This window comes from Oratosquilla oratoria, chromosome 27, assembly GCF_046742065.1.
Source record: "Oratosquilla oratoria isolate Oo_2021 chromosome 27, ASM4674206v1, whole genome shotgun sequence".
Lineage (NCBI taxonomy): Eukaryota > Metazoa > Arthropoda > Malacostraca > Stomatopoda > Squillidae > Oratosquilla > Oratosquilla oratoria.
The window spans coordinates 33,890,536-33,898,035 of NC_134803.1; the positions used below are offsets into that span (position 1 = coordinate 33,890,536).

Genomic DNA, 7,500 nt, shown 5'->3' on the forward strand with positions numbered 1-7,500 from the left:
GAAGACGCCAAAAGAGGCGATATATAGACCTTTACTAGTGAGAGTCTGACTTATAATACTTAAGACTGAAAGAAACAGATACGGAATGTTCAAGACCGAGAAAGGTCGAACTGGGTCATTGGCGACCTCGTATACGTCTATCTAAAGTAGGTAGGTCTCAAGAAAGGTCGTGTTATAATACTACCGGTAGCTATTGGTGAAGCTTCTGGTTCAAGACCCTCCCAGAAGATCTGCAAGAGAAGAAGGCCTGACGGTTTGGACCTTGGGAGGAACGGTTGAAGTGTTTTTGTTTGTGGCTTCAAAGTGTTTTTTGAGGTGTTTGTGTTCCCGTGAAGGGACGTAGATGTCAGCGAAGTGCTTTTAGTGTTTTTACTCTTACCGACAGCGTTATTGTTTTATTAAGAGATTTCCACCTGGATGCTCACTTAAACCTCACTCAATGAAATCTATTCAGTGGACTGAAAAATATTTCCACAAATTAAAAACATGTGCGTATATACATTTATGTATCTACTTACACATGTTGAAAAAATGTATACATGCACATACACATATGTGTATGATATATGTCATTGGGTATGTTTAGGACTGGTGTGTGTATATATAAATATATATATATATATATACAGTACATGTACACAAACATATACATACATGTATGAAATCAATATGTTTGTATATCTGTATGCATGCAAGTTCATGTTCCCTGAAAATATAGTGTTTCTTTTGATAATGAAACTTTGAACTGAGTCAAATGAATATGTACACACACACACACACACACACGCACACACACACACGCACACACACACGCACGCACACACGCACACACATACACACCGATATATATGTATGTGTGTGTGCGCGTTTGTGTATGTATGTATTTATGTTTCTTTGAATCAGACTGTGTAGACCGTCACAGGTGCCTGAACGGCCGGTAGACCAGGAACAATGGGTCGCCGGGATTCTTGGTCAGGAGAGAGGATGGGCCACGCCGCTGCAGGAGACACAAAGGGCTCTGCCGCGCGAGATGTGATCCTACTGCCCGACATCGGAAGCCAATACAAGCATGACGCACACGAACACAGTTTCGCATACGACAAGGGAATCTAGAGACGAGTAGGAGGTGGAAGAGGAAGAGGAGGAAGTGGACGAGGAAGAGGAGGAGGAGAAGGAGGAGGAGGATTGAATCCTCTCTGACCCCGCTGGGAGATTATAAATGGCGAAATGCTCCAGCCTGTTTCAAGGTACGATTAATGACTATCGCGAACTAGCCCATGATCCGAAATTCGTTTTAAGAGAATTGAATCCTATTCGGCCCGTTATAACCATTTTGGTTCACTTTTTTATCCACACTTTTGATCCAGCGGCCTCCTGCATAAACGAAGTGAATAGATGGCCTTGATTGGGGTACGACTGAATAAATGGCATGTATAAACGATGGAATTCTTTATCCTGTATAAACACCTTGAGACGAACTCAGTGTAGTTTCACCTGTGGCTTTATATAATCCTCCTGTAATTGGGCTTTTTATACGTTTATGCTTACAGGACAATGTATATAAAAATGAGGAACACCTATGTACGTATATGTAACATTTTAAACATTTTCATGTAGCCGTGTATATATAGAAAGAATTGCTTGGTTACTAGACTATTATATACTTTTAAGTAACTAGTCAAGAGGAGACCATCTGCTGTGATGAAGTGTGGTGAGAGCAGAAGGATGGAGAAAATGATGATGACAGGGTGAGCATTGTCGGCATCACGGCAGAAATGATGAGAAAAATAATGCGCACATTACAGTAAGTGGTGATGGTATCATTCCACGGACCACGTGCGATGATGATGATGATGATGATAGTGGTGTCATCGTCATCTCTGAGAAAGCGTTCTGATACACGCTGATGAAGAATGATTGCACGATAGTGAAGAAGATGATGATGATGGTGGTGACAACGGTAATGGTGATGTGATGATGGTGATGATGATGAGGAGGAAGAAGAGAAAGAAAAATGTCTGACTCAATTGTGTGTTTCTAGATCATTCTCTAGGTCATAATAGATCTAGTTATTCTACATATTCAAGGCACCACAGTCACTGACGTTATGATGAAGTAATGAAGATGATGATAATAATAATAATAGTAACATTTATAACTACAATAAATAATGAATAATAACAATAATAATAATAATAATAATATCGTGCAATTAGAGTAACTTGTGTACATATTGATTGGTTTTTTAAAAGATTATTATTATAGTTGTTTAATTGGGTGCCATATACATTGGACTTGTTAAATTTGCTTACCATACACAAACATTACGAATATACATATGATAGATTTTTTCTTTTTCTTTTTTCTACACTGTAAATGACTGAGAGTTCTTTGCATTTGTTTAGAAGTTCACCAGTTTTTGGTTTTCTTGGTTACAGATGTAGAACCGTGTTATGATAGTTGGTAACGGATTAATTATAATACCCATAATGATAATATTAATTATTATAGATGCATTTAACTTGAGTGGCATTTTTTAGAACACGCGTGTATAGACGAAACACACCTACAGTACACCCACAATACACCCACAGAAACACACATGCACACACGAACGTACACATATGCAGTCACACATACACATGCACTCACTCACATACATGTATTCACTCATACACACACACACACACATTAACACACATATATTAACACACACACACACATACACATTAACACACACACACATACACACACACACATTTGCATTGTATTGCATGGTTTCTGTGCAAACATTTACATACATAAGCTTCAACCAATTCTAAGTGTGTCTTGGCAACACAGTTTAATACACTACACTATTTCTTACGTGTTTTCTGTGATAAGGGCGAAGAGGAGGTGGTCAAGTGACATGCACGGTGCATTATGGCTAACAATCAAGGTTATCTTATTGGTTTAAATGCCAGGGATTATCAGGGTTAAGGGTAAACGAGTTTAAGATTCGAAAACCGCGTACTCGGAACGGGGAGGGAAAGAACAAAGAAAATGTGCATTATAGTTGGGAAAATGTGAATGAAGAATTATGAAAACTGACGATGTGTTTTGAAAATAGTCATATAATGTTTCTAAATGAACGTAATGGTGTCATTAGGAAAGACGGATTACGAGAAATGTGTTAGCCATATGATCCCCAAGTCACGTGACCGCAGTCCTTGCTGCCCCAATGAGGTGGGCCTGTAGTTCTGACGTAGCTAAAGAAGAAAAATTAAGATGATAAAGATAAACAACACGAAACGGTGATGACGTCATGGCAGCAACAGCTGGCGTCGTCTCCCGTTTTCTATTGCAGGTGAAAGAAAACGAATTCAAACAACCCCTTTTTCCAGTGCGTCTGGATTCCCGTGCTTTGTGAATATCTGTGTTTGTCATAATATAAAATGTAATTGTTGATTTTAATTATAATCTTTGTATGCAGGGTTTTTCGATTTTTGCACGTGGGGTGTTTTCAAACTTGTACAGAAAATGCAGTGTGGATGACTCTGAATTCATTCTTTTTGTAAAGTATATATATATATATATATATATATATATATATATATATATATATATATATATATATATATAAATATATATATATATCGAGTATTTCTTGTAATTTTGCTGGAAAATTTCAGGGGGGCATCTTTGTAAACAATAAAGAGGAAACAGTGTATGGTTAGAGAGAAAAAGATAAATCCTTGTTCATAGGTTGCACCCTGGCCTAACCCAAGTTGTTCACCTGTAGAGCTGTTTCCAGCTGCAGCCTAACTGTGCTTCCCCAGCTGTTCCTGCTATTCTACCTAGTGTTGCTTTTTCCAGCAGTGGAAAATGTTTTTTCCCCTGAAAGGTAGGCACAGTTCTGTACAAAAAAGGAAAATGTAACGCTGGTAGTGCTACAACTCGGCTACGAACGTGCACAAGTGTGTGTACACACACACACACACACACACACACACACACACACACACACACACACACACACACACACACACACACACACACAAACTACCATTACATCCCTATTTCCATTGGGTCACACGAAGTTGCTAATGGCAAATCCTGGACATGTGTATTAACATATGAAATTGCATGAAAATGAACGCACAGAAATGAACCTATACGTACGATTCAACAATCAAATCGCGCAAACAATCTTATCGTGTGCCCATGAATTCACATACATACGTGCAGGCACGCACACACACACACACACACACACACACACACACACACACACACACACACACACACACACACACACAATTATATATATATATATATATATAATAATATATATATATATATATATATAATGTGTGTGTATATCTTGTGCGTTCGTACCAATTCATCACCTATTAGAAAAAATGCTGCTAACTAGTAGAACACACACAAATCTACCTGACCATCTACTACCTTCATCTACCCCAGCAATCTGTTTACCATCTGCCTGCCTACCCACCTACATACTCACCTGCCTGTCTACAGCTTATATATACCTGCTTATCATCTTGTCCTTTGATACACCTGCTCCTCATCTACCTGTCTACCAGTTGATCTACAGAGGGATGCTTGTGCGTTACCTTGTTATGTAAACCCCTGATTTTACGTAGGTTTGATCTACACACTGCCTTCTGTATATATGAAATGGTATTTTTAATGCTTTTACATCAGGAGCCTTTGGAATTGAAATGGCCGAAGTGATGATAATGATATGATGGTGGTGAATTGATGATGTTGATAATGATTATAAGGGTAATGATAAATGTGATGATAAGGAAAATGGAATGGAGCAACGATAATAAAAGATGATTGTGACGATGATGGTGATGATTATGGTGGTGGTGGTGAAGACGATAATGATGATGATGATGATGACGGTGATGATTGATGACATTAGGAATTACGGCACTGAAAGGCATGAAGACAGACTAGGAGTGATGATGAATAGCTAATGGTGATGATGATGATGATAATGATGAGCAGTAAGGCTGGACCAATGACGACATGGAGTCGTCAGAAACAAATCACAATGATGTCACGTTAGCGCGGTTGTTGAACATAATGTTTGGCTTCAGATACGTTCAGTATTTCCTTATGACCACTCAACATCCCCCAACCTCACCCCATCTCCCCCAAGAACCCCCATCCTCATCCCATCTCCCCATCTTCCCCCAACCTCACCCCATCTCCCCCAATAAGCCCCAACTTCCCCCAATCTCACCATATCTCCCCCAACTTACTCCAACTTCACCTCCATCTCCCCCAACTTCCTCCAACTTCACCTCCATCTCCCCCAAGAACCCCCAATTTCTCCCAACCTCACTCCATCTCCCCCAATTTTCCCCAACCTCACCCCATCTCCCCCAACATCCCCCAACCTCACCCAGACCCCTTCACCTCCGTATCTGTAGAGCATTTCTTTCATCTCACTTCCTTTCCAATGAGCAATTTTCATATCTATCTTGATACCTTTTCATCATCTTATATTCTCTTATGCATTTCTTTTTCTCATTTCTCAATCATGGAACTAGAATTGCGAAGGTGATACTATTGCTTCAAGAGCGTCAGTTATTTTTGTTTTACCTGGTTTTAACTGTCTGATAGTAGTTCTTTTTGCGCACGAAAAGGAAGCGACGAATGCACCATCAGGACTCATAACTCAGCTCGGGTCCCTTCCCTTCTTTCCAGTACACAAAAATTATGGATTTAAAAAACAGGATATGCATTCGTCCACGTTCAAGTTACAATAAAGAATAAGTTCTTCATGCTAACGCTGGATGTTCTTCAGATGTAAAAAGCTTGAAGTAATTCAAATGGACTATCGCAAAAAATAATATAAGAAAATGAAATATATGGGTAAATAGATAAATAAATAAATACATAAATTAGGATCCGATTTTGTCCTGAGTTCATGACTCGGCAGAAATTATTTACTTTATCATTAACTGAAATAAAACCCATAAACTACGTTAATCTATCGAAAGAGTGAAGGACATTGTTGACCATTTTATCCAACCACTATGGTGGTTGTTTTCCTTAACCGAATAAAATCACATGGCAACAATTTAATAAATACTAAAATGAAACATACAAAAGCTTAAGCGAAATATATTACGTTTTATGACCGCGAGTCCTCTAGAACGATTTAATAGCCGAGACTCCCGTGTATAGTGTTAGTTAAAAAAATAAATAAAAAACGTTTCCCAAATATTCATCGGCAGTAGATTAACGAACCCAAGGTAATTGATTTCTATAATTGATTCTTTTTCCCCCTGCGGCGAGGACGTGGTGGCCGCTGAAATCAATGTTTGAATTGGGAAATCAATTTGCCCAAAGGTCGCATGCAATGCCATGCAATTAAAGAACTCACTTTTCACAAACGACCTTGAAGTTTAGGACACTTTTCTTCTTACTTATGTTGATGTGGCTACCTTATACTTCCCAATAAATTCCCTGATATTAGGAAACCCGTTATTCATCAAACGTAATTTGTTTTAGGCTGTGTGTGTCTGCTTGCGTATGTGCGTAAGCGTGCCTTGGTGTGCATGGTTGTGCCTGTACGTGTGCGTACGTTATGTATGTTTTCCTTGCGTGTGTGTGTGTGTGTGTGTGTATGTGTGTGTGTGTTTGTGTATGTGAGTGTGTGTTTGTGTATGTGAGTGTGTGTATATGTATGTGTGTGTGTGTGTGTGCGCGCGCACGCACGTTTCCTTTGCCCATCAATACCTACTTAAGTAAAGCTCTGACCTTTTCACATCCAATACCTTCCCCTGATTCCACTTACCACAATTGCTATCCTTATAGCTCTCCCACTTCCCTACCCTCTTTTGTCTTCCCTTTGACCCATTTCCCCAAGCCTTCCTACTTCCCTGTGTCTTTTCCACAGCCTTACACAACTCCCATTTCCCTACACTCCTCATCTTCTTACAGTCTTCCCATTTCCTCACAACCTTCACACTCCCTCACAACCCTTTCACGTATCTACAGTCCTCCTACTTGTCCCACTTGTCACTTGTCCTTAACTTCCCCACCTTCCCCACAGCCCTCCCACTTCTCTACAGTCCTCCCACACCCGTCCCACTTCCATATCCCTTCACCACATCCTTGCACCAATTCCTTTTCCTTTCACCACTTCCACCTCCCTTCGACTACTCTCCAAGTAGCAATATTCCTTCCCCCCTTCCCCTTCCTCCCCCCTCCCTTGTCCCCCATTAAGCCCTTCTTGCCTGGAGATGGAAGTAAGGAACCCGCGGTTGAACTGAGGCTGAAGCAACGTGGCTGAGCCAAGAGACGAGACAGACAGACTGCCCTTGTGTCTATGTGTGTGATTCCTAAGACATATCTACGTTATGTTGTGCCTACTGATTTTCACTGGGGTGTCTTTATAGTATGTCTCTTATAATAATAATTAATAATAATAATAACATTAATAATAACATTAATAATAATAATGAATACTATCCG

The 7,500-nt window shown here is 39.7% G+C and overlaps 1 protein-coding gene across 2 annotated transcripts in view; it reads left to right on the plus strand.

Annotated features, from left to right (window-relative positions):
- Positions 1–1,438, plus strand: part of LOC143039945 (discoidin domain-containing receptor 2-like) — a 1,367,746-nt gene extending 1,366,308 nt beyond the window's left edge. For both annotated transcript variants that reach the window (XM_076210412.1, XM_076210413.1), the window contains one exon: positions 1–1,438. This exon is cut by the window's left edge and continues 1,400 nt beyond it. The gene's annotated coding sequence lies outside the window, so the exon portion shown is untranslated.
- The last annotated feature ends 6,062 nt before the right edge of the window (positions 1,439–7,500 follow it).